Source organism: Pristis pectinata, chromosome 12, assembly GCF_009764475.1.
Source record: "Pristis pectinata isolate sPriPec2 chromosome 12, sPriPec2.1.pri, whole genome shotgun sequence".
NCBI lineage: Eukaryota > Metazoa > Chordata > Chondrichthyes > Rhinopristiformes > Pristidae > Pristis > Pristis pectinata.
The window spans coordinates 53,019,244-53,047,125 of NC_067416.1; the positions used below are offsets into that span (position 1 = coordinate 53,019,244).

General features: G+C 53.6%; 1 long non-coding RNA gene and 2 pseudogenes across 1 annotated transcript; 2 read left to right on the forward strand and 1 right to left on the reverse strand.

Moving 5' to 3' along the window:
* LOC127576418 (zinc finger protein 850-like) overlaps positions 1-27,882 on the reverse strand; it is a 93,281-nt pseudogene that overhangs the window by 22,647 nt on the left and 42,752 nt on the right.
* Positions 6,148-9,738, forward strand: LOC127576632 (uncharacterized). The gene is made up of 3 exons (XR_007957255.1): positions 6,148-6,344; positions 7,331-7,481; positions 8,559-9,738. It is a non-coding gene; the product is annotated as an uncharacterized LOC127576632 (long non-coding RNA).
* On the forward strand, positions 10,262-27,792 carry LOC127576627 (zinc finger protein 850-like; annotated as a pseudogene).

The window sequence follows — 27,882 nt, forward strand, 5'->3', positions numbered from 1 at the left end:
ACTCAGTGAGTCAAAGGGTCCATTTCTGTGCTGCATCTGAATATTCACACTGGGTGAGATGGGAGGAGGCTGGTGTGGAGCAGAAACACTGGAAGGCACCAGATGGGCTGAATGGCCTCTCTGTCTGCTGTTCATTGTGTGCATTGCAGTGACAGGAAGGGCCTTAGATAAAGTGTTTCAAACAGAACTGCTTTATTTTAATCAGAGATCCAGAACATTGAACTCTAACTCAGTTAAAGAGATTACAAAAGAAAAATCAACTGCACCCAATGACCAGGGTTCAATCCTGGGCGAGATCAGCAGCGTCGACAGAATCCGACCCCCGTGAACACCTGCAACACTTGTGAATTTGCGCTAGATTTCAGTAGCAGTGATGGTTGTATATTGAGCATACAGCATGTTTAATCTTTCTCCGCAGTGTGAATTCGCTGGTGTTGCAGCAGCTGAGATGACCAAAGGAATCCCTTCTCGCACACAGAGCAGGTGTACGGCTTCTCCCCAGTGTGTACCCGCTGGTGCGTTATCAGGTTGGAAGCCCAAGTGAATCCCTTCCCACACTCAGAGCAGATGAACGGCCTCTCCCCGGTGTGAACTCTCTGGTGTGTCAGCAAATGGGATGACACAGTGAATCCCTTCCCACACTCGGAGCAGGTGAACGGCCTCTCCCCGGTGTGAATTCGCTGATGCTTCAGCAAATGGGATGATAGAGTGAATCTCTTCCCACACTCAGAGCAAGTATACGGCCTCTCCCCAGTGTGAACTCTCTGGTGTGTCAGCAAATGGGTCGACTGAGTGAATCCCTTCCCACACTCGGAGCAGGTGTATGGCCTCTCCCCAGTGTGAACCCGTTGGTGTTTCAGCAAATAGGACAAATGAGTGAATCCCTTCCCGCACATTGAGCAGGTGTACGGCTTCTCCCTGGTGTGAACTCGCTGGTGTGTCAGCAAAGTTGACGACCGAGTGAATCCCTTCCCGCATGTCGAGCAGGTGAACGGCCTCTCCCTGGTGTGAACTCTCTGGTGTGTCAGCAAGTGGGACGACCGAGTGAATCCCTTCCCGCACTCAGAGCAGGTGTACGGCTTCTCCCCAGTGTGAATTCGCTGGTGTGTCAGCAGCTGAGATGACCGAGTGAAACCCTTCCCGCACTCGGAGCAGGAGAACGGCCTGTCCCCAGTGTGAACTCTCTGGTGCTTCAGCAAATGTGTCGAATAAGAGAATCCCTTCCCACACGTTGAGCAGGAGAACAGCCTCTCGCCCGTGTGAACTCGCTGGTGTGCCTTTAAGTGGGATGACTGAGCAAAGCTCCTTTGACACTCAGAGCAGGAGAATGGACTTTCCCCTGCATGAACTTGCTGGTGCATTATCAGGCTGGATAACTGAACCAATTCCTTACCACACGTTGAGCAGGAGAACAGCCGCTCACCAGTGTGAACACGCTGGTGTGTCAGCAGGTGGGTTGACTGAAGGAAGCCCTTCCCACACTCAGTGCAGATACACGGCCTCTTCTCTGTGAAAATTTTGGAACATCAGCAACTGGAATGACTGAGTGAATCCCTTCCCACACTCAGAGCAGGTGAATGGCCTCTCCCCAGTGTGAATTTGCTGATGTTGTGTTTGAGATTCCCATAAACAAATCCTCTGCTTGTTGGATCCTGTAAAAGAAATTTACAAAAGTCATCAATAGGTACAGGACAGTATTTCAGCTGAGATTTTAGTCTCTGTAGCGAGCTGTTATAATAATGACAAACACAAGCTTGAGGAACAACGTCATCTTCCATCTGGGAACATTGCAGCATCCAGACTGGCATCAAAATCTCTGGTTGTCTTTCCATCTATAATCAGAATGGGCCATTTCTGCCACTTCCCTTTGTTCTACCCGTTGCCTCCCTCACCTACTCTGCCACTGAAATTCAATGTGTTTTCTGTCTTTCACTGTTAAAAGGGGTATCAACCCCAAAACATTCCCTCTTTCTGCAGATGGAGACACAAGAGACTGCAGATACTGGAAATCTGAAGCAATACATAAGGGAGCTGGAGGAACTGAAAGTGGGTCAGGCAGCATCTATGGAGGGAAATGGACAGTCAATGTTTTGGGTCTTTGTGGTGTTGGACTTGGAGATTGTATTGGTTTATTATTGTCACTTGTACCGAGGTACAGTGAAAAACGTGTCTTGCACACCGATCGTACAGGTCAATTCATTACACAGTGCAGTTACATTGAGTCAGTACCGAGTGCATTGAGGTAGTACAGGTGAAAACAATAACAGTTCGGAGTAAAGTGTCACAGCTACAGAGAAAGTGCAGTGCAATAAGGTGCAAGGTCACAACAAGGTAGATCGTGAGGTCAGAGTCCATCTCATCGTATCAGGGAACCTTTCTATAGTCTTATCACCGTGGGATAGAAGCTGTCCTTGAGCCTGCTGGTACGGTGCCCTCAGGATCATTGAACGTGAAGGGCAGACGATTAGCCTCACTCTCGCTCTCGCTCTCTCTCTGTCTCCCCCTCTCTCTCCCAACGCTCTCCCGGCTGCCGGATCGAACACCCGACCAGGCGGCGACGTTGTGGCCCTTCCCCCGGCAGAGACATCGCCTTTGCCCCCGCTCCAGCCTCCTCTCCCCGCACAACTGAAAACTCCATTCACCCAGCTCGACTGAAGGCTCCTCCGTTCGGAAGCCGGAACCAGCTCCTCCCGCCGCAGAACCGCACCTCCCGTCTGCATTAAAACAGGACAATCCCAGAGCAGGAGGGACAAGCGGCTGAGCACAGCGGGGCGGGCAGCAGCGGTCCCGGCAGAGGGGGAAATCGTGTCGGGCCCCGCGTCAGATTTTGCTCAAGGCCCGGGACCCAGATCTGGAAGGGAGGGGGAGCAGGGGGAGGGCGGAGGAGAGAGGGAAGGGGAGGGCAGAGTGAGTGGAGAGAGGGAAGGTGGAGTTCAGAGTGAGGGAAGGGGGAGGGCTGAGGAGAGGGAGGGGGGAGGGGGAGGAGAGAAAGAGGAGTGAGAGAGCCGGGACTGCCCCAACATGACGTCTCTGAAGTTTCTGCAGGTCCGCACTGGATCCAAAGTCCCACCTCGGGGCCAAACACCACAGCTCGGGTATGGATAAACCCCCCGCCCCGGCGCTCCGGTCCCACCTGCCGCCAGGAGCCGTGCGTGGGGAAGGTCCCGTCCTTGGGACCACACGCTCCGCGGAAGCAGGGAACTCCACCCGCTGTAATCCGGGGGCGGAACTGACAGCGTGGGGAGAGGCTGGGGGTGGGGGCAAACGCTGGGGGGAGACTCTGGGTGTGGGGGGAGAGGCTGGGGGTGGGGGGAGGTGCCCTCTAGTTTTAGACTCCCCTTCCCTGGGAGGGGGGTGGGTGGAGAGACAGTGACCGCCCACCTTATTTACGCCCCTTGTGGTTTTATAAACCTCTATAAGGTCCCTCCTCGGCCTCCTTCGCTCCGGGGAAACAGACCCAGCCTGCCCAGGCTCTCCTTGTACTCAAGCCCTCCGGTCCCGGCGACATCCCCGTGAACCGTGTCCCTGCACATGACATCCTTCCCGCAGAATGGCAACCGGAGCGTCACACATGATCCCGGTCCGGTCTCACCAACAGCTTCCGCAGAATCTGGTATCAACAGCGGAGTTGAAAACGTCACATCGAGTGCAAGGAGACACATCAGGTGCCCGTTCTGTACCCAGATACAGAGTCCGTGTCTGCATCCATCGTGTCTGGGCCCTCGATCTGTGGGCAATCCCTCTGGGATCTGGCTCAGAACGAGCCAAGCACAAATTCCTGCTCCCAATCACTCACAGTGACCCGTGGGTGAGAGAGGGTTCCTGCCTCAAGGAGCACTGTGTTGGAGAGAGAGGGGGAATCAGCCAGGGTTCCTGCTCCCCGTCACTGCCCAGTGACCCTGGGGTCAGAGAGGAGGGTGGGGTGGAACCAGCAGGAGCTCTTGCTACTTAACACTGTCCATTCAGCGGGGGTCGGAGCGAGCAGGTTGGTTTTCAATGGATTCCCGCACAAACAACTTGGTGAGTTGTCTCAGAATAATTCACCCGTCTGCTCTGTGGGTGAATGCGACCTGTGTGTGTGCCGTGTATTTGCATCATTGTGATAGCGGCTCTTTGTTGTCCCAAACACAGGCAAATTAGTTCCTCTGGTGAGACACAGCTGGAGGTGGGGTTTTCTGCACAGCTGGGATGGGGAGCAGGAACCCTGGCTGATTCCCCCTCTCTCTCTCACCCAGGGATCACTGGGCAGTGACGGGGAGTCAATCACGCGAAGAGCGGGGCCATGCTCTTCGGCAACTGGCCCGACCGATCCAACGTCCCCTTCACCGTCAGGCCTGACTACCTGAAGGTGCAGAGGATCTGGTTCGGAGGGGCCGGGGCGTGCAACAGACATTGGCGGGAGTGGATTGGGAAGGTAAAGCAGAAACTGGGACTGTGAGAACGGCGCTCCCTATCGATAACTGGGAAGAACTTGGTCATCAGGTGTGAGGCGCTCTCAGGGCTGCTGTACTTGGCGCGGGTGTGGCCTGTTCCTCGCTGCTCTGGCTTGGGAATCACCCGCGCCGTCTTCCGGTTCATCTGGGGATCCGAGATGGAGCGGGTCCAACGGGCCACCATGCACAAGTCCCTGGACAATGGGGGTGAAGGTGTCCACAATGTCACCCTCCTCCTGATGACCAGCTTCGTCTGTGGCTGCATCAGGCTGTGTGTGGAACCCAAGTATGTGGGCACCAAGTGTCACTACGCACCGAGGTTCTACCTGTCCCTGCTGTTGCGAAGGGTGGGCCTGGCCCCATGGCCACACGGCGTCCCAGTCAGCTGGACGCTGCCGTGCTACCTGTCCTTCCTGGAAAAGTTCTTCCAGACCAATACCTTTGACCATGAGTCCATCAGGCAGTGGTCAGCACGGAACATCCTGCAGACACTGCAGGAGAAGGACTCAATGGATACTGTGGGGTGGTTCCCTGAGCAGACTGTCCAGACCATCTAGCAGAATGTCTCATCACCAGAACTCACCAACAAGCACCAAGACCTCGCTTGGCTGCTGGTGAGAGGGGCCCTCCCCGTCATATCCTTCCTGTATGGTTGGAACCTCACTCCCAGCGCGCGTTGCCCCCGGGAGGACTGTGCTGGGGACGAGACGGTCGCCCACCTCTTTGTGGGCTGTAGGTTTGCGAGGAGGGTGTGGCGAAAGATGCAAGGGTCCTTGTCACGGTTCATCCCCAGCAGCAGCGTAACAGAGGATTCTCTGATCTACGGGCTGTTCCCGGGGACACACACACAGACGGACATCAACTGCTGCTGGAAGGTCATCAACTCGGTGAAAGAAGCCCTTTGATCTGCCCAAAACTGGTTGGTCTTCCAGCATTGTGAGATGTCCGTAGGGGAATGCTGCCGGCTGCCACATTCCAGGCTGCAGGTGGTCGTGCTGAGGGACGCACTGAAGCTGGGCACAGTCAACACAAAGGCTCGGTGGGGAAGGACTACAGTTTAGGGTTCTTCTGCCACTGGAGAGGGAGGGGATGGGACATGGAGAAAGCCCCTAAATATTGTAAATACGGGACCGGGTAGCTTCCAGGGAGCCACACGTGTGGCATCGGTGCTGTTTTTCTATATAAAAAGGTAACACTAATGAATGATTTGTACAAGAATGTAAAGGTTTGCACTGTTTTGTAATTGTATATAGTTTGTCTTTTATTAAGAATAAAGTTTATTTTGTAAAAAAAAAGCAGGAACCCTGGCTGATTCCCCCTCTCTTTCTAACCCAGGGGTCACTGGGAGGTGACGGGGAGCAGGAACCCTGGCTGATTCCTGACATTTTCTGCTTTGTCTGGTCTGAGTAGGTTGCCTGATGTTGTGTCTCCTGATGAGATAACTCAGGGACATCGTTTGTAAATCAGAGGATAGATCTCTGGAGCTTTCCGTGCATAGACTGACAACAGTGTTTCCTTCATCACACAGTTATTGTCGGCAGAATGATTTGCGGTGGAGAACGAAGCTATTTAAAGGCGCTGTTCAGGTTGGTTCGCATGGCAGCCGAATTTACCCAAGAGCCACCGCGGCCGAGAAAGCGCTCTGGCTGCAGTGAGCGAGCCCACAGCGCAGGCGCGCAATGGAGGTGACGTCATTTGCGCGCCTCCTTGGACCCGGAAGTTTGATCGAGTCCGGGGTCCGGCCCTCGGTTGGGGTGAGAATCCGTGCGGGCTGCAGGATCACTGCGGGCGGCCACACTGAGCAGTCCCGGCCTTTCTCTCCCCTTCCCCCTCCCGCTCCACACGGGGGACCCGGGCACTTTCCTGCTTGAAATCAAAGCAAACCCAGTGAGTGCGGGAAGCCCTCAGCAGGTGAGGGCAGCGTCTGTGGAAAGAGAAACAGGGAACTTTTCAAGTCCGAGACCCTTCCGTTAGACCTGGGAGAGAGCAAAAGCAACTTGCAGAGAGGTTTGGGTGGGGGGAGGGAGGGATGGATGGGGAGTGTCGGGGAGGGGTAGATGGGGGTTGGGGAGGGGTAAACGGTGTGTGCGGGTGGGTGAGGGATAGATGTGGGGGAGGAGGGAGAGATGGGGAGGGATACATGGAGGGGATGGGGAGAGGGATGGGGAGTGGGGAGGGAGGAATAGATGGTTGGGAGGGAGGAATGGAGGGGAGAGGGAGGAATGGAGGGGAGAGGGAGGGATAGATTGGGGTTGGGCTGGGAGAGATGGGGAGTGCGAGGGAGGGATAGATCGGGGGAGGGAGGGGTAGATGGGGTGATTGGGAGGGAGGAATAGATGGGGGGGAGGGAGGGTTAGATCTGAGGGAAAAAGGAGCATCTCTGATTGGCTTCACTGAGGCAACCCCAGCCTCGCTCTGTTTTATTGACCTTTTCTGGTTAATAGATTACCAAAGGCAGTTGGAGACAAGGCAATGTTCACGCTGTGAAATGGGGCCAGAACTGTTGCCAAGACCTGTGGTTCCAGCAACAGCTGCAGCATGTGTTTCACAGTTAATGAAATATTTCTTTGTGTTTGATTTCTCTCTCTCTACCTGCCATTCATCTCGCTCACTGACAGGTTTGTAAACTACAGGTGAGGCCAGGGTTGCTGAGGCATTCTCAATCGGAAACGTTCTCATTTCCCTATTTTTAAAGAGAAATTGCGGATGCCAGAATCTGAAGTAAAACCAGAAACTGCTGGAAAATTCAGCAGGTCAGGCAGCATCTGTGGAGAGAGAAATAGAGTTAATATTTATCCCTTCCCCATCTTTTCTGCAATTTAAAACTTGTTTTCTCACTTTCTCTGTTCTGACAGAGGGTTTCCAACCTGAAACATTATTTGTTTCTTTTCCCACAGATGCTGTCTGATCCGTGTCCAGCATTTTTGATTTTTATTTCAGATTTCCAGCATCTGCAGATTTTTTGATTTTGCTGCTTTCTCTGCCGGCCCGGCCCAAGGTGAGATTGGGACCGGTCTCCAGACACTGCTGATGTCCAAATCATTCAAGGTAAAAACTACAGTTGGGACTGAGGTCAAAAAGGGGACTATGTTCAACTCCCAGTGAATAAAAAGAACATGCATTGTCAAAGTAATTTCCCCATGTGGCTAATTTGTGTCAGTTAACACTGTGTTGAAGAAACAAAAATCCTCGCCACTTATGGTTATTTTACAACTCAACTACGTTCAATGTCCTCAGCTCCTGGTACTGAGAACATGTTCTATTCTGTCTGGATAGAGAATGGTATCTCACACTTCTATTCTGGAATATTAAGTGGCAAATAACATTTGGACCACGACACTGCCACACAATGACAATCTCCAACAAGTGAGTCCAATCATCTACCCTTCACATTGAATGATCCTGAGGACATGTACCACCAGGCTCAAGGACAGCTTCTATCCCACGGTGATAAGACTATTGAACGGTTCCCTTATACGATGAGATGGACTCTGACCTCACGATCTACCTTGTTGTGACCTTGCACCTTATTGTCTTCCTGAACTGCGCTTTCTCTGTAGCTGTGACACTTTTCTCTGGACTGTCATTGTTTTTACCTGTACTACCTCAATGCACTCTGTACTAACTCAATGTAACTGCACTGTGTAATGAATTGACCTGTACGAGCGGTATGCAAGACACGTTTTTCACTGTACCTCGGTACAAGTGACAACAACAAACCAACACCAATACAGTCGCCAAGTCCAACACCACCGAGACCCAAAACGTTGACTGTCCATTTCCCTCCATAGATGCTGCCTGACCCACTTTCAGTTCCTCCAACTCCCTTATGTATTGCTTCAGATTTCCAGCATCTGCAGTCTCTTGTGTCTCCATCTGCAGAAAGAGGGAATGTTTTGGGTTTGATACCCCTTTTCACAGTGAAAGACAGAAAACACATTGAATTTCAGTGGCAGAGTAGGTGAGGGAGGCAACGGGTAGAACAAAGGGAAGTGGCAGAAATGGCCCATTCTGATTATAGATGGAAAGACAACCAGAGATTTTGATGCCAGTCTGGATGCTGCAATGTTCCCAGATGGAAGATGACGTTGTTCCTCAAGCTTGTGTTTGTCATTATTATAACAGCTCACTACAGAGAGTAAAATCTCAACAAGCAGAGGATTTGTTTATGGGAATCTCAAACACAACATCAGCAAATTCACACTGGGGAGAGGCTGTTCACCTGCTCTGAATGTGGGAAGGGATTCACTCGGTCATTCCAGTTGCTGATGCAACAACAAATTCAAATTCAGTCATCGCACCTTCTGATACACCTGCCTGTTCATACCAGGAAGCGGCTGTTCTCCTACTCAACGTGTGCTAAGGGATCGGCTCAGTTAACCAGCCTGATGACACACCAGCGAGTTCATGCCAGGGAAAGGCCATTCTCCTGCTCAGAGTGTGGGAAGGGCTTTGCACATTCAACCATGTTACGGAGGCACCAGCGAGTTCACACTGGGGAGAGGCCATTCTCCTGCTCAACATGTGGGAAAGGATTCACTCAGTTATGCAGACTGAAGATACACCAGTGAGTTCACACCGGGGAGAAGCCGTACACCTGCTCCGAGTGCAGGAAGGGATTCACTGACTTATCTAACCTGCTGACACACCAGCGAGTTCACACGGGGAGAGGTCGTTCGTCTGCTTGACGTGCGGGAGGGGATTCTGTCAGCCATCCTACTTGAAGACACACAAACGAATTCACACCAGAGAGAGGCCCTTTGCCTGCCCTACATGTGGGAAGGGATACACTACGTCATCCATTCTGGTGAGGCACCAGTGAGTTCACACCGGGGAGAGGCCGTTCACCTGCTCTGAGTGTGGGAAGGAATTCAATCAGTTATCCAACCTGATCACGCACCAGCGAATTCACACTGCGGAGAAAGATTAAACATGCTGTATGCTCAATATACAACCGTCACTGCTACTGAAATCTAGTGCAAATTCACAAGTGTTGCAGGTGTTCACGGGGGTCGGTTTCTGTCGACGCTGCTGATCTCGCCCAGGATTGAACCCTGGTCATTGGGTGCAGTTGATTTTTCTTTTGTAATCTCTTTAACTGAGTTAGAGTTCAATGTTCTGGATCTCTGATTAAAATAAAGCAGTTCTGTTTGAAACACTTTATCTAAGGCCCTTCCTGTCTCTGCAATGCACACAATGAACAGCAGACAGAGAGGCCATTCAGCCCATCTGGTGCCTTCCAGTGTTTCTGCTCCACACCAGCCTCCTCCCATCTCACCCAGTGTGAATATTCAGATGCAGCACAGAAATGGGCCCTTTGACTCGCTGAGTCTGCACTGATTATCAGTCATTTACTCTGATCCTACATTAATACATAGTTAAAATTCCCCCCTCCCCTCCCTCCTCCCCCTCCCCTACCCCCTCCCCTACCTCCCCCCTCCCCTACCTGGCGCAACCTGCCAGTCATCTTCTCACCTTTCTCCGTCCACCAATCACCCCGGGCTCCTCCTTCCTCCTCCGTCCTCTTCACACCCGCCGCCTCCCCTCCCCACTCCCGGTGCAGGGTGTCGGCGCTTCCTTCCCTCCCACAGACGCCGCTCAGGCGGCCCAGTTCCTCCAGCCGACTGTTTGTTGCTGCGGATTCCAGTAGCTGACCACCCCCCCCCCACCCCGTCGTGTCTCCCCTCACCCCAGCATCTCCCCCCGCCGTCTCCCCCACCCCCAGTGTCTCCCCTCAACCCTCCCCCACGCCCAGCCTCTTCCCCCGCCCCCCTACCCACCCCCAGCCTCTCCCCCCACCCCCAGCCTCTCCCCTCAGCCTCTGCCCCCGCGGTCTGTTCCGCCCCCGGATTACAGCGGGTGGAGTTCCCTGTGTTTGCACGGAGCGTGTGGTCCCAAGGACGGGGCCTTCCCCACGCACGGCTCCCGGCGGCAGGTAGGACCGGGGCGCCGGGGCGGGGGGTTTATCCACACCCGGGCTGTGGTGTTTGACCCCGAGGTGGGGCTTTGGATCCAGTGCGGACCTGCAGAAACTTCACGGGACGTCATGTTGGGGCAGTCCCGGCTCTCTCACTCCTCTTTCTCCTCTCCCCTCACCTCAGCCCTCCCTCCTTCCCTCTGCCTCCTCTCCCTCTCCTACCCTCCTACTCCTCCCCTCCTCCCACTATGATCCCCTTTCCTTCTCCCCTCCGCCCTCCCACTGCTCCCCCTCCCCTCCAGATCTGGGTCCCGGGCCGTGAGCAAAATCTGACGCAGAGCCCGACACGATTTCCCCCTCTGCCGGGACCGCTGCTGCCCGCCCCGCTGTGCTCAGCCGCTTGTCCCTCCTGCTCTGGGATTGTCCTGTTTTAATGCAGACGGGAGGTGCGGTTCTGCGGCGGGAGGAGCTGGTTCCGGCTTCCGAACGGAGGAGCCTTCAGTCGAGCTGGGTGAATGGAGTTTTCAGTTGTGCGGGGAGAGGAGGCTGCAGCGGGGGCAAAGGCGATGTCTCTGCCGGGGGAAGGGCCACAGCGTCGCCGCCCGGTCGGGTGTTCGATCCGGCAGCCGGGAGAGCATTGGGAGAGAGAGGGGGAGACAGAGAGAGACAGAGAGAGAGACAAAACGAAGGAGATCTTGCAGCGCCAAAACGCTGGCACCGCCTTGGATTATTTTGCAAAAATATTTAAACCTGGTGTCCACTGGTCCCGGAGCCATCTCCTCGTTACTCTGCACACAAAACCATCTTTTTTATCCGCTCCACTCCTCAGAAGCACTTCTCCCGTCAATATGTGAAGCTGAACCCGCCCCCGATCTCCGGAATCACTCGTATGTGTCCGCGAAAATAAATTCCCAACTCTGCGTCCGCTTGTGAGGTCCGAGCTGAGTGAATCTTGGTAAAAGGAGCCACTTACAAACAGTGAATGTCTCTCGGCACTGCGCTGCGGCATTCGGCTTGGTATTGGTATTGGTTTATTATTGTCACTTGTACCGAGGTACAGTGAAAAACTTGTCTTGCATATTGTTCAAACAGGTCAATTCATTACACAGTGCAGTTACATTGAGTCAGTACAGAGTGCATTGAGGTAGTACAGGTAAAAACAATAACAGTGCAGAGTAAAGTTTCACAGCTACAGAGAAAGTGCAGTGCAATAAGGTGCAAGGTCACAACAAGGTAGATCGTGAGGTCAGAATCCATCTCATTGTATAAGGGAACCGTTCAATAGTCTTATCACAGTGGGGTAGTAGCTGTCCCTGAACCTGGTGGTACGTGCCCTCAGGCTCCTGTATCTTCTGCCCGATGGAAGAGGGGAGAAGAGAGAATGACCCAGGTGGGTGGGGTCTTTGATTATGCTGGCTGCTTCACCAAGGTACCTTGCGGTTTATTGTCTACCTGCACTGCACTTTCTCTGTAGCTGTGACACTTTACTCTGTACTGTTATTGTTTTTACCTGCACTACCTCAATGCACTCTGTACTAACTCAATGGAACTTCACTGTGTAATGAATTGACCTGTACCATCGGTATGCAAGACACATTTTTCACTGTACCTCAGTACAAGTGACAATAATAAACCAACACCAATACAATCACCACGTCCAACACCAAGACCCAAAGCATTGACCGTCCATTTCCCTCCATAGATGCTGCCTGACCCACTTTCAGTTCCTCCAGCTCCCTTATGTATTGCTTCAGATTTCCAGCATCTGCAGTCTCTTGTGCCTCCATCTGCAGAGAGAGGGAATGTTTTGGGTTTGATGCCCCTTTTAACAGTGAAAGACAGAAAACACATTGAATTTCAGTGGCAGAGTAGGTGAGGGAGGCAACGGGTAGAACAAAGGGAAGTGGCAGAAATGGCCCATTCTGATTATAGATGGAAAGACAACCAGAGAGTTTGATGCCAGTCTGGATGCTGCAATGTTCCCAGATGGAAGATGACGTTGTTCCTCAAGCTTGTGTTTGTCATTATTATAACAGCTCGCTACAGAGACTAAAATCTCAGCTGAAATACTGTCCTGTACCTATTGATGACTTTTGTAAATTTCTTTTACAGGATACAACAAGCAGAGGATTTGTTTATGGGAATCTCAAACACAACATCAGCAAATTCACACTGGGGAGAGGCCGTTCATCTGCTCTGAGTGTGGGAAGGGAGTCACTTAGTCATTCCAGTTACTGATGCACCAACAAATTCCCAGAGAAGAGGCCGTGTATCTGCACTGAGTGAGGGAAGGGCTTCCTTCAGTGAACCCACCTGCTGACACACCAGCAAGTTCACACTGGGGAGCGGCCATTCTCCTTCTCAACGTGTGGTAAGGGATTGGCTCAGTATCCAGCCTGATGACGCACCAGCGAGTTCACTCCAGGGAAAGTCCATTCTCCTGCTCGGAGTGTGGGAAGGGCTTTGCTCAGTCATCCCACTTGCAGGAACACCAGCGAGTTCACACTGGGGAGAGCCCGTTCTCCTGCTCAACATGTGGGAAAGGATTCATTCAGTTTTCCAGCCTGATAACACATCAGCAGCTTCACAACGGGGAGAAGCCATACACCTGCTCCGAATGTGGGAAGGGATTCACTCAGTCATCCAATTTGCTGACGCACCAGAGAGTTCACACCGGGGAGAAGCCATACACCTGCTCCGAGTGTGGGAAGGGCTTTGCTCAGTCATCCCATTTGCTGACACACCGGAGAGTTCACACGGGGGAGAGGCCGTTCATCTGCTCAACGTGCGGGAAGGGATTCAGTCAGTCAAACAACTTGATGAATCACCAGCGAGTTCACACTGGGGAGAGGCCATTCTCCTGCTCAACATGTGGGAAAGGATTCGCTCACTTATCTGCCCTGACAACGCACCAGCGAGTTCACACTGGGGAGAAGCCGTACACCTGCTCCGAGTGTGGGAAGGGATTCACTCACTTGTCCACTTTGCTCACACACCAGAGAGGTCACACCGGGGAGAGGCCGTTCATCTGCCCTGAGTGTGGGAAGGGATTCACTCATTCATCTGTGATGCTGACACACCAGCGGGTTCACACCGGGGAGAGGCCGTACACCTGCTCTGAGTGCGGGAAGGAATTCACTCAGTCATCCCATTTGCTGACACACCGGAGAGTTCACACCGGGGAGAGACCATTCATCTGCTCTGAGTGCGGGAAGGGATTCACTCATTCATCCTATTTGCTCACACACCAGCGGGTTCACACCGGGGAGAGGCCGTTCATCTGCTCCGAGTGCGGGAAAGGATTCACTCATTCATGCCATTTGCTGACACACCAGAGAGTTCACACCAGGGAGAGGCCGTTTATCTGTTCCGAGTGCGGGAAGGGATTCACTCAGTTATCCAGCCTGATGACACACCAGCGAATTCACACTGGGGAGAAGCCGTACACCTGTGCTGAGTGCGGGAAGGGATTCACTGGGTCGTCTGAGCTGCTGAGACACCAGCGGGTTCACACCGGGGAGAGGCCGTACACCTGCTCCGAGTGCGGGAAGGGATACACTCGGTCGTCTCATTTGCTGAGACACCAGAGAGTTCACACCGGGGAGAGGTCATTCAACTGCCCTGAGTGAGGGAAGGGATTCACTCAGTCATCTGAGCTGCTGACACACCAGCAAGTTCACACTGGGGAGAGGCCCTTTGCCTGCCCTACATGTGGGAAGGGATACACTACGTCATCCAGTCTGGTGATGCACCAGGAAGTTCACACTGTGGAGATGCTGTTTGCTTGCTCTGAGTGCGTGTAGTGATGCCCTTGGTCATCTGATCTTCTGAAACACCAGCGAATTCACACTGCGGAGCAAGATTAAACATGTTGTATGCTCAATATACACCCATCACTGCTACTGAAATCTAGCACAAATTCACAAGAGTTTCAGGTGTTCACGGGGGTCGGATTCTGTCGATGCTGCTGATCTCGCCCAGGATTGAACCCTGGTCATTGGGCACATTTGATTTTCTTTTGTAATCTCTTTAACTAAGCTAGAGTTCAATGTTCTGTATCTGTGATTTTAAAATAAAGCAGTTCTGTTTGAAACACTTTATTTAAGGCCCTTCCTGTCTCTGCAATGCACACAATGAACAGCAGAAAGAGAGGCCATTCAGCCCATCTGGTGCCTTCCAGTGTTTCTGCTCCACACCAGCCTCCTCCCATCTCACCGAGTGTGAATACTCAAAGTAGTATTGGTTTCTTATTGTCACTTATACCGAGGTGCAGTGAAAAACTTGTCTTGCATTCTGATCGTACAGGTCAATTCATTACACAGTGTCATTACATTGGGTTAGTACAGAGTGTATTGATGTATTACAGGTAAAAACAATAACAGTACAGACTAAAGTGTCACAGCAACAGAGAAAGTGCAATGCAATGAGGTGCAAGGTCACAACAAGGTAGATCGTGAGGTCAGAGTCCACCTCATTGTATAAGGGAACCGTTCAATAGTCTTATAATTGCGGGGTATCAGCTGTCCTTGAGCCTGGTGGTACGCGCCCTCAGGCTCCTGTATCTTCTACCCGATGGAAGACGAGAGAAGAGAGAATGTCCCGGGTGGGTGGGGTCTCTGATTATGAGTGACTGCCAGTGAGCAGCCTTGGAAGACCTGGAGTGGATTCTCCTGTCTTGTGAGGTAAGTTGTTGCTTCCACAGGTTTAAGCCTCCTGGAGAGGTGTGAGCTGCCTCAGCAGGTAAGTGGGGTCATCTCAGGTGCGTCGGCAACGCGACTCGGCCCTGGGTGCTCCGTAGGTTCGGGCTTCCGATCTGGAGGGGTCCTGATGTTGTGCCCCGGCTGGTCGGGCCTCGCATCGGGTCGGGCCTTGTGACTCGTCCTCCACAGGTCGGTTCTCGGCATCGGGAGCTCCGTTGGGGTCCAGGAGCCAGGTTCGGCGTCTGGTGCTCCGGTGGGGTCCGGGAGTCGGGTCTCGGCGAGGGGGTCTCCGTGGGGACGTCTCCTTGCCCTGCGGAGGCTTCCACGTGGACGTAGCGCATCCGAGGCTGCGCTGGTCGTTTCCCTCTGGGTCCGGGAGTCGGGTCCGCTTCGTAGTCGTTCCTGGAGGTCGGAAGATCGCCAACCCTGTAAGAAGATTTAAAAGAACATTATTAGTAATAGTTAGTGACATAGAGTTTAAATTTCAAAGTGTGAAACAATTATAGTGAGGGGAATGAGTGGCTCTGCAGAGAGCAGCTTGCAACTCGTCGCCACGCTCCAGCGCCACCCTGCTTATAGAGAGATGCAGCACAGAAATGGGCCCTTTGACTCACTGAGTCTGCACTGATTATCAACCAGTCATTTACTCTGATCCTACATTAATACATTTTTAAAATTCTGCCCACATTTGCATTGACCACACCCTGCTTCACCCCCACCACCAGCAGATTCTACTAATCACCCACACATTAGGGATAATTTACAGGACTTTAATAACCTTTCAGCCCACACCTCTCGGGATGTGGGAGGAAACCCACACAGTCACAGGGAGAAGGTGCAAACTCCACACAGTCAACACCCAAGGTCGGGATTGAACCTGGTCAACCCAGGATGTTGGAATGTGAGGCAGCAGCTCCACGAGCTCTGTGCTCCTTCGGCTTCCCATTCAATGCGTTCCTGTCTCTCCGTGTGGTGACACGTTCCACGTTGTTGGACTCTGTGGGTGAAGAGCTTCCCCCCTAGTTTCCTGCAGGACTTTTGCTGTTGAGCGATCCTCCACCTGTGGATGTGCACGGCAGGAATACGCACCGGCTCCCAGTTTAGCGACACCCTGCAGCGTGGTGATTAGTTGCAGAAACGTGTGGTTAGTTGGATTCAGAATGGGTCAAAAGTGAGGCCAGTCAGCCCTTTCCCACCATCTAGCACGAGCTCCATGTTAAGATATCTTTATTGGTCACATGTACATGGAAACACACAGTAAAACGCATCTTTTGCGTAGAGTGTTCTGGGGGCAGCCCACAAGAGTCGCCACGCTTCCGGTGCCAACATATCACGCCCACAACTTCCTAACCTGTACGTCTCTGGAATGTCAGAGGAAACCCACGCAGACCCGGGGAGAACATACAAACTCCTTACAGACAGCGGCGGGAATTGAACCAGGGTCGCTGGTGCTGTAATAGCGTTACACTAACCGCTGCACTACCCAGACTGCAGAGGGGGGAGGAGAGGGGGGAGGAGGAGTGTAACGCAATGTAACTGCACTGTGTAATGAATTGACCTGTACGATCGGTGTGCAAGACACGTTTTTCACTGGACCTCGGTACAAGTGACAATAATAAACCAAGACCAATAAGGGGAGAGACACAAAAACAGAGGAGCAGGTGGAGCCAGAGGCTGGAAGGTGGGAAGTGCAGACACAAGATGGTCAATTGGTTTATTTACCGAGGCACAGTGAAAAACTTCGTTTTGCATTGGTCTTGGTTTATTATTGTCACTTGTACCGAGGTACAGTGAAAAACTTTCCTTGCATACCGATCGTACAGGTCAATTCATTACACAGTGCAGTTACATTGAGTTAGTACAGAGTGTATTGATGTAGTACAGGTAAAAACAATAACAGTACAGAGTAAAGTGTCACAGCTGCAGAGAAAGTGCAGTGCAATAAGGTGCAAGGTCACAACAAGGTAGATCATGAGGTCAGGGTCCATCTCATCGTATAAGGGAACCGTTCAATAGTCTTATCACCGTGGGATAGAAGCTGTCCTTGAGCCTGGTGGTACGTGCCCTCAGGCTCCTGTATCTTCTGCCTGATGGGAGAGAAGGGAGAATGACCCGGGTGGGTGGGGTCTTTGATTATGCCGGCTGCTTCACCAAGGCAGCGAGAGGAGTCCAAGGAGGGGAGGCTGGTGTCCTTGATGCGCTGGGCTGTGTCCACAACTCTCTGCAGTTTCTTGCGGTCCTGGGCAGAGCAGTTGCCGTACCAAGCCGTGACATCCATACAGATCATTTCACCGCATTGAGGTAGTACAAGGGAAAAGCAGTAACAGAACACAGAATATGGTTCTCCAGTTACAAGGTAAGTGCAGTGCAGGCAGACAATAAGGTGCAGGGGTCTCAACGATGCTGGAATCTGAGAACAAGGTGGGTAAATGGAACCAGTTGTGGGAGGGGAACAAAAGGGGACTCGGGAGGGTGGGGCGGGGGGGGGGGGGGTGGGAGTTGGTGTTGGGGAGAAAGGGGATGAGGGCGGAAGTGGGGAAATTGGAGTGTGTGAGGTCTCCGTCACCCACAGCACAGGGGAAGCACTGTTTCCTGAAAAAGGCCGCCGTCTCAGGTGCCCTGAAGGCCTCACCTTGAGGATAGACACCGTGGGGACAAGACAAGATTTCTTTATTAGTCACATGTACATCAAAACACACAGTGAAATGCACCTTTTTGCATAGAGTGTCCTGGGGGGCAGCCCGCAAGTGTCACCACACTTCTGGTGCCAACATAGCATTGCCCACAACTTCCTAACCTGTACGTCTTTGGAATGTGGGAGGAAACCGGAGCACCTGGAGGAAACCCACGCAGACACGGGAAGAACCTACAAACTCCTTACAGACAGCGGCCGGAATTGAACCCAGGTCGCTGGCGCTGTAATAGCATCGCGCTAACCGCTACGCCTGCCCTTAGGAATAGTAAAGGGGAAAAATTCACTTGTGGGAGTTGTCTCTAGGCCACCAAATAATAACGTTACAGAGGCACAAGCAATAAACCAAGAAATAGATGTAGCAGAGGATGCGGAGAGTCTGCAGAGAGATATCGATAGGTTAAATGAGTGGGCAAGGGTCTGGCAGATGGAGTACACTGTTGGTAAATGCGACGTTGTCCACTTCAGGAGGAAAAATAGATCAGATTATCCTTTAAATGGTGAAAGATTGCAGCCTGCTGTTGTTGTGCAGAGGGACTCTGGAGTTCTTGAGCATGAATCGCAAAAGGTTGGTTTGCTGTGCAGAAACTGAGAGAAAGGGACGGTGTCCTCACAAGATACGGGGTGGGAGGGGGTGGGGTCAATGGCTTTATGTCGAATGTCAGTGGATAATTTGTCTGCTGAGACAGGGACAGAATCCAGGAAACGGAGAGAGGTGCCGGAAATGGTCCAAGTCTATTTGTGCTTGGGGTGGAAGGTGACAACATTGACGAGTTCTGCAGGAGTCGGCACCAGTCCAGTCATTGATGTAGTGTAGTGATGCCTGGCCTGCTGAGTTCCTCCAGCAGTTTGCCTTTCGCTGGGGGAACTCAGCGAGTCAGGCAAAGGGGTGGTCTCCCCGTTGGGTCAAGACCCTGCATCAGGACTGAGAGTGTCGCGGGCAGGCGCAGTAGTGTAGCGGTTGGCATAACGCTATTACAGCACCGGCGGCCCGGGTTCAATTCCAGCCGCTGTCTGTAAGGAGTTTGTGCGTTCTCCCCGTGGACTGGGATGGAGAGTTACAGTCTAAGTATTGCATGCCTGACTCTGTGTGTGTGTGTGTGTGTGTGTGTGTGTGTGTGTGTGTGTGTGAGAGAGTGCGTGCGTGCGTGCGTGCGCATGCGTGCGTGTGAATAAACTGCCATTTCCACCAGGATTGAAATTGTGTTGTTTTGTTTCCCTCGAAAGTACGAGGCACCAGGGTAAAACACACTGAAAGGGATATTAGTCCAAGTGTTCGGAAAGAGTAGGAGCAAGATTTCACCTGTCACCCACCAGCTTCTGTCTCTAACGTCCACCCTTCCCAACCTGCCCCCATCTGCCCCTCATCTCCCACTTCACCTCGGTTCCATCGAGCACCTACCAGCCCCGCCTCACCCCCTCCCTCCCTCTCACCTCTTTGTACTGCCCATCTTCCCTCCAAGATGAGTTTATTAGTCACACGTACATCGAGACTCAGTGAAATGCATCTTTTTTTGGTAGAGTGTTCAGGGGGGGCAGCCCGCAAGTGTCGCCACGCTTCCGGCGCCAACGTAGCACGCCCGCAACTTCCTAACCCGTACGTCTTTGGAATGTGGGAGGAAACCGGAGCACCCGGAGGAAACCCACGCAGACACGGGGAGAATGTACAAACTCCTTACAGACAGCAGCCGGGTCACTGGTGCTGTAATAGCGTTACGCTAACCGCTACACCACTGTGCCTGGCCTAAGTTTTATGGGTGCTCGCTAACAACGTTTGGTCCCAATTTAACTTCTCCCTGCATCGTACTCTTCAAAGTATTTCCCCCAGGGTCTGCCGAAGTGCCTCACTTGAGTTGGCGAATGTTATCCAGGCAAGGATGTGAAGCTGAAGACAGAAGTGTTTGTAACCTTGCACGTTGATGCTGGTCCTGGTAGCTCTTAAGTGAGGTTTTGATGCAAGATTCTCCGTCCCCCAACATCCCCCGTACCTGATACAAGTGATATCGGTGATCTGGCTTCAGGCCTCTGTAGTGAATTTAAGGCAGTACCTGTTCTTAAACTGCACAAGGCATGTTCAGTCCTGTAGTGAGAGTTCAATGCTATAATTCCAAGCAAATTTGTCATCAGACTCCAAGACCTGGAACTCAACACCTCCCTCTGCAGCTGGATCCTAGACTTTCTGAATAACAGACCGCAATCAGTGAGGATAGGCAGCAATACCTCTGGCACGATTATTCTCAGCACTGGTGCCCCACAAGGCTGCGTCCTCAGCCCCCGACTCGATTCCCTATACACTCATGGCCGTGTGGCCTGATTCTGCTCTAACTCGATCTACAAGTTTGCAGATGATAGCACCGTTGTAGGCCGTATCTCAAACAGCGATGAGGCGGAGTACAGGAAGGAGATAGAGAGCTTAGTGGAATGGTGTCATGACAACAACCTTTCCCTCAATGTCAACAAAAGAGCTGGTCATTGATTTCAGGAAAGGGGGCGGTGTACATACACCTGTCTACATCGATGGTGCTGAGGTCGAGAGGGTTGAGAGCTTCATGATCCTAGGAGTGAACCTAACCCTAACCCTAACCCTAACCAATAGCCTGTCCTGGTCCAACCACGGAGACACCACGGCCAAGAAAGATCACCAGTGCCTCTACTTCCTCAGAAGGCGAAAGAAATTTGGCGTGTCCCCTTTGACACTCACCAATTTTTATCAATGCACCAGAGAATGCATCCTACCTGGATGCATCACGGTTTGGTATGGCAACTGCTCTGCCCGGGACCACAAGAAACTGCAGAGAGTTGTGGATACAGCCCAGTGCATCATGGATTCCAGCCTCCCCTCCTTGGACTCTTGTCAACACTTCCAGCTGCCTTGGTAAAGCAGCTGACATAATCAAAGACCCCACCCAACCTGGACATTCTCTCTTCTCCCCCCTCCCATCGGGCAGAAGATACAAAAGCCTGAAAGCACGTACCACCAGGCTCAAGGACAGCTTCTATCCCGCTGTTATAAGACTATTGAATGGTTCCCAAGTACCACGCAGGTCAATAGGGGTGTTAAGAAGGCATATGGAGTGTTGGCCTTCATTAGTCGGGGTATTGAGTTCACGATCCGCGAGGTGATGTTGCAGCTCTATAGAACTCTGGTCAGACCACACTTGGAGTATTGTGTTCAGTTCTGGTCGCCTCATTGTAGAAAGGATGTGGAAGCTTTAGAGAGGGTGCAGAGGAGAATATCTGGATATTACCTGGATTGGAGAGCATGTCTTATGAGGATAAGTTGAGTGAGCCAAGACCAATGCAAAACAAAGTTTTTCGCTGTACCTCGGTAAATAAACCAATTGACCATCTTGTGTCTGCACTTCCCACCTTCCAGCCTCTGTCTCCAGCCGCTCCCCCAGAACACTCTACGCAAAGGATGCATTTCACTGTGTGTTTCGATGTACATGTGACTAATAAAGAAATCTGATCTTATCTCCTTCTCCCCCTTCCTCTTCCCCCTCCCCTCTCCTTCCTCTCCTCTTCCCCCCACCACCTCCTTCTCCCTCCTCCTCCCCTCCCTCCTCCCCCTTCTCTCCTCCTCCTACCCCTTCTCCTCCCCCTCCGCTCCCCACCTCCCCCATCTGTCTCTCATTTTTTCTCTGTCTGCTCCCATCCACCATCCACCTGCCACTGTCTCCAAACTCCACCCCCCTCCCCTCCCCACCCCTCCCTCCCTCTGCTCCCCATCCCCTCCCTCCCCCCCTTCCTCTCCCTCCCCCTTCCTCTCCCCTCCCCCCCTCTCCCCTCCGTCCTCTTCACACCCGCCGCCTCGCCTCCCCACCCCCGGTGCAGGGTGTCGGCGCTTCCTTCCCTCCCACAGACGCCGCTCAGGCGGCCCAGTTCCTCCAGCCGACTGTCTGTTGCTGCGGATTCCAGTGGCTGACCCCCCCCCCACCCCCCACCCCCCACCAGCCTCTCCCCCCGCTGTCAGTTCCGCCCCCGGATTACAGCGGGTGGAGTTCCCTGTGTTTGCACGGAGCGTGTGGTCCCAAGGACGGGACCTTCCCCACGCACGGCTCCCGCCGGCAGGTGGGACCGGAGCGCCGGGGCGGGGGGTTTATCCACACCCGGGCTGTGGTGTTTGGCCCCGAGGTGGGGCTTTGGATCCAGTGCGGACCTGCAGAAACTTCACGGGACGTCATGGAGCAGTCCCGGCTCCCTCACTGCTCTTTCTCCCCTCCCACCAGACACCCCCGCCTCTCCCCCACGCTCCCTCCCCCATTCCCTCCCCACCCCTCCCTCCCTCCCCCTCCCCTCCCTCCCTCTCCCCCTTCTCCCTCCCTCCTCCCTCTCCCCCCTTCCCACTCCCCCTCCCCCCCTCCTCCCTCTCCCCCTCCCCCCTCCTCCCTCTCCCCCCTTCCCACTCCCCCTCCCCCCTTCCTACCCACTCCCCCCTCCCCCTCCCCCCTCCCCTCCCTCCTCCCCCCTCCCCTCCCTCCTCCCTCTCCCCCCCTCCCCTCCCCCCCTCTCCCCTCCCCCTCCCCTCCCCCCCTCTCCCCTCCCCTCCCCTCCCCCCCTCTCCCCCCTCCCCTCCCCCCCTCCCCTCCCCCCCCTCCCCCTCTCCCTCCCCCCCTCCCCCTCCCCCCCCCCTCCCCTCCCCCTCTCCCCTCCCCTCTCCCCCTCACCTCCCCTCTCCCCTCCCCTCTCCCCCTCCCCTCCCCCCTCCCCTCTCCCCATCCCCCTCCTCTCCCCCTCCCTCTCCCCCTCCCTCTCCCCCTCCCCCTCCTCTCCCCCTCCCCCTCCCCCTCCTCTCCCCCTCCCCCTCCTCTCCCCCTCCCCCTCCCCCTCCTCTCCCCCTCCCCCTCCCCCTCCTCTCCCCCTCCCCCTCCTCTCCCCCTCCCCCTCCTCTCCCCTCCTCTCCCCCTCCCCCTCCTCCCCCTCCTCCCCCCCCTCCTCCCCCTCCTCCTCCCCTCCTCTCCCCCCTCCCCCTCCTCCTCCTCCTCCTCCCCTCCTCTCCCCCCTCCCCCTCCTCCTCCTCCTCCCCCCCCCCTCCCCCTCCTCCCCCCCCTCCCCCCCCTCCCCCTCCTCCCCCCCCTCCCCCTCCTCCTCCTCCTCCCCCCTCCTCCTCCTCCTCCTCCTCCCCCCTCCTCCTCCTCCCCCCTCCTCCTCCTCCTCCTCCTCTCTCCCCTCCTTTCTCCCCTCTCCCCCTTCTCACCCCCCCTCCGCCTTCCCCCCTCACCCTTCCCCTGGCCCTCCCCTTCCTCCTCTCTCCCCTCCCACTTCCCTCTCTCCTCCCCCTCCACCCCCCCCCCGGTCTGGGTCCCGGGCCTTGAGCAAAATCTGACGCAGGGCCCGACACGATTTCCCCCTCTGCCGGGACCGCTGCTGCCCGCCCCGCTGTGCTCAGCCGCTTGTCCCTCCTGCTCTGGGATTGTCCTGTTTTAATGCAGACGGGAGGTGCGGTTCTGCGGCGGGAGGAGCTGGTTCCGGCTTCCGAACGGAGGAGCCTTCAGTCGAGCTGGGTGAATGGAGTTTTCAGTTGTGCGGGGAGAGGAGGCTGGAGCGGGGGCAAAGGCGATGTCTCTGCCGGGGGAAGGGCCACAGCGTCGCCGCCTGGTCGGGTGTTCGATCCGGTAGCCGGGAGAGCATTGGGAGAGAGAGGGGGAGACAGAGAGAGAGAGAGAGAGAGAGAGACAAAACAAAGGAGATCTTGCAGCGCCAAAACGCTGGCACCGCCTTGGATTATTTTGCAGAACTATTTAAACCTGGTGTCCACTGGTCCCGGAGCCATCTCCTCGTTACTCTGCACACAAAGCCATCTTTTTTATACTCTCCACTCCTCAGAAGCACTTCTCCCGTCAATATGTGAAGCTGAAGCCCCCCCCCCCCCCGATCTCCAAAATCACTCTTGTGTCCCCGAACATAAAATCCCAATTTGTGAGGGGTCCACTTGTGAGGTCCGAGCTGAGTGAATCTTGTCAAAAGGAGCCACTTACCAATAGTGAATGTCTCTCGGCAACTGCGTTGGGGTATCGGTATTGGTTTATTATTGTCACTTGTACCGAGGTACAGTGAAAAACCTGTCTTGCAAACTGTTCGTACAGGTCAATTCATTACACAGTGCAGTTACATTGAGTTAGTACAGAGTGCATTGAGGTAGTACAGGTAAAAACAATGACAGTACAGAGTAAAGTGTCACAGCTACAGAGAAAGTGCAGTGCAATAAGGTGCAAGGTCACAACAAGGTAGATCGTGAGGTCAGAGTCCAGCTCATTGTAAAAGGGAACCGTTCAGTAGTCTTATCACAGTGGGGTAGTAGCTGTCCTTGAGCCTGGTTGTACGTCCCCTCAGGCTCCTGTATCTTCTGCCTGATGGGAGAGGAGAGAAGAGAGAATGACCCGGGTGGGTGGGGTCTTTGATTATGCTGGCTGCTTCACCAAGGCAGCGAGAGGTAAAGACAGAGTCCAAGGAGGGGAGGCTGGTGTCCATGATGCGCTGGGCTGTGTCCACAACTCTCTGCAGTTTCTTGCGGTCCTGGGCAGAGCAGTTGCCATACCAAGCCGTGATGCATCCGGATAGGATGCTTTCTGTGGTGCATCAGTAAAAGTTGGTGAGAGTCAAAAGCGACATACCAAATTTCTTTAGCCTCCTGAGGAAATAGAGGCGCTGGTGAGCTTTCTTGGCCATGGGGTCAATGTGATTGGACCAGGACAGGCTGTTGGTGATGTTCACTCCCAGGAACTTGAAGCTCTCTCGACCTCAGCACCGTTGACGTAGACAGATGCATGTACACCGCCCCCTTTACTGAAGTCAATGACCAACTCTTTTGTTGACATTGAGGGAAAGGTTGTTGTCATGACACCATTCCACTAAGCTCTCTATCTCCTTCCTGTACTCCGCCTCATCGCTGTTTGAGATACGGCCTACAACGGTGGTGTCATCTGCTCAAGTCTCTGGAGTTCAATCAAAGCTCCAATGTTCAGATCGGAGTGAAGCTCACAGAATGAACTAGGATTCTTTCTTGCTGTCCTGAACCTATCTTGTAACTCGTTTTGTTTTGTAGGGCAGAACAAGCAGGGGATTTGTGTGTAGGAACGTCAAGGTAAACATCACCTCAGATCTGCAACGTCGCTCAGTTCATCGGTATTGTGGAAGAGGAGATGAGATTACAAACCGGGAGGGCAGAGAGACTCACAACGCTGAGTGTGAGAGTGTACAAGAGCACTGAGTGTGGCAGAGACACACACCAGCCACAGCAAGGAGAAACCAACGACGTGTTCAGTGTAGTGGTGAGATTTTCAGAGAAATCTTGTAAATTATCCAAAAGTCTTTGAAGGAATGGTTAGATATAAGCAACATAGCAGTTGGAAAAGAAGTTATTCCCCATCCCAACTGGAAAACTGTGCATCTAGAACACAGAACACTACAGCACAATACAGGCCCTTCAGCCCACAATGTTGTGCCGACCTTTAAACCTCGTCTAAGATTATCTAACCCCTTTCTCCCACATATCCCTCTATTTTAAATTCCTCCATATGCTTATAGAAACATAGAAAACTTACAGCACAATTCAGGCCCTTCGGCCCGCAAAGCTGTGCTGAACATGTCCCTACCTTAGAAATTACTAGGCTTACCCATAGCCCTTTAATTTTCTAAGCTCCAAGTACCTATCCAAAAGTTTCTTAAAGGACCCTATCGTATCCGCCTCAACCACCGTTGCCGGCAGCCCGTTCCACACACTCACCACTCTGAGTAAAAAACTTACCCCTGACATCTCTGTACCTACTCCCCAGCACCTTAAACCTGTGTCCTCTTGTGGCCACCATTTCAGCCCTGGGGAAAAAAGCCTCTATCTACCTGATCGATGCCTCTCATCACCTTATACACCTCTATCAGGTCGCCCCCCTCATCCTCTGTCACTCCAAGGAGGAAAGGCCGAGTTCCCTCAACTTGCTTTCATAAGGCATGCTCCCCAATCCAGGCAGCATCCTTGTAAATCTCCTCTGCACCCTTTCTATGGCTTCCGCAACCTTCCTGTAGTGAGGCGACCAGAACTGAGCACAGTACTCCAAGTCGGGTCTGACCAGGGACCTATACAGCTGCAACATTACCTCTCGGCTCCTAAATTCAATTTCCCGATTGATGAAGGACAATACACCGTATGCCTTCACCACAGAGTCAACCTGCGCAGCCGCTTTGAGCGTCATCTAGTAATCTCTTGAATTTGACCAATGTACCTGCCTCCACCATCGCCGCAGGCAGCGCATTCCATGCCCCAACCACTCTCTGGGTGAAAAACCTTCCTCTGATATCTCCCTTGAACTTCCCACCCTTTAAAGCCATGCCCTCTTGTATTGAGCATTGGTGCCCTGGGAAAGAGGCGCTGGCTGTCCACTCTATCTATTCCTCTTAATATTTTGTACACCTCTATCACGTCTCCTCTCATCCTCCTCCTCTCCAAAGAGTAAAGCCCTAGCTCCCTTAGTCTCTCCTCATAATGCATACTCTCTAAACCAGGCAGCATCCTGGTAAATCTCCTCTGCACCCTTTCCAACGCCTCCTTCCTATAATGAGGCGACCAGAACTGGACACAGTACTCCAAGTGTGGTCTAACCAGAGTTTTGTAGAGCTGCATCATTACCTCGTGGCTCTTAAACTCGATCCTCTTAATTCCGAACTCTTATTCCTCTTAATATTTTTTCTGTTTTCTGTTGTTATAATCTGTTTTGTATCTGGAATAAAGTGCTGTTTTGTTTCTCTGCTCTTGTTAGAACAGCATTGATTCCGTGCCAGGAGAACACACCAGGACGTCCAAGTGCAGGAGGGACTCACGATGTCATCTGACCCGGTGACGCACCAGCAAGTTCACGATGGGGAGAAGCCGTTCTCCTGCCCCGTGTGTGGGAAGGAATTCGCTTGTTCCTCGCACCTGCTGAGGCATGAGCCAGTTCACACCGGGGAGCGGCCGTTCACCTGCTTGGCATGCGGGAAGACATTCGCTCGATCCTCGCAGCTGCGGATACACCAGCGGGTCCACACTGGGGAGAGGCCGTTCATCTGCTCGACGTGCGGGAAGGGGTTCACGTGTTCATCCCACCTACTGAGGCACCGGCAGGTCCATACCAGGGAGCGCTCTTTCACCTGCTCCAGGTGTGGGAAAGGGCTCACTAGTTCATCCCACCTGCTGAGGCACGAGCAGGTCCACACCGGGGAGAGGCCGTATACCTGCTCGGTGTGCGGGAAGGGCTTCACGTGTTCCTGGCACCTCCTGAGGCACCAGCAGGTTCACAGCAGCGAGCAGCCCTTCACCTGCTCCAGGTGTGGGAAGGGGTTCACTCGCTCGTCCCACCTTCTGAGACACCAGCAAGTCCACACCAGGGAGAAGTCCTTCACCTGCTCCAAGTGCGGGAAGGGATTCGAGGATTCGTCCCAACTGCTGGCACACCAGGCGTCTCACACGAAGGAGAGGGCCTTCACCTGTTCCGTGTGTGAGAAGGGATTCATTTGCCCCTCCCAGCTGCTGGCTCACCAGCGGGTCCACACCGGCGAGAGGCCGTTCACCTGCTCCGAGTGCGGCAAGGGCTTCACCCAGTCGTCGTACCTGGTCAATCACCAGCGAATCCACACCGGGGAGAAGCCGTTCACCTGCTCCGAGTGCGGGAAGGGGTTCACCCGCTCGTTCAACCTTGCGATACACCGGCGGGTCCACACTGGGGAGAGGCCCTTCACCTGCCCAGAGTGCGGGAGGGGATTCACTCAGTCGTCCCACTTGCTGAAACATCGGTACGTTCACACCGGGGAGAGGCCATTCACCTGCACTGAGTGTGGGAAGGGATTCACTCAGTCCTCCCAGCTGCTAAAACACCAGCAAATTCACATTGAAAAGTTTTAAGTAAGCTGTACTTTGGATATTTACCCACCACTGCCGGTGTAGGATTCTACAGTTACTGGGACTGCTCCTCACTACCAGGACTGAACCTTGCCACTTGCACAGTTAGTTTAGGAACCCATATGAGTTGGTGTTTTGGCATTCCGGATCTGTGACAAATAAACCAGTTTTGTTTTAAACCCTGCGCCTCGCGTCCTTGCTATCTCTGGAGTACACACAATGTCCAGTAGCTCAGCTGGTCCCTGCCAGTGGTCTGCACCAGCCCATCA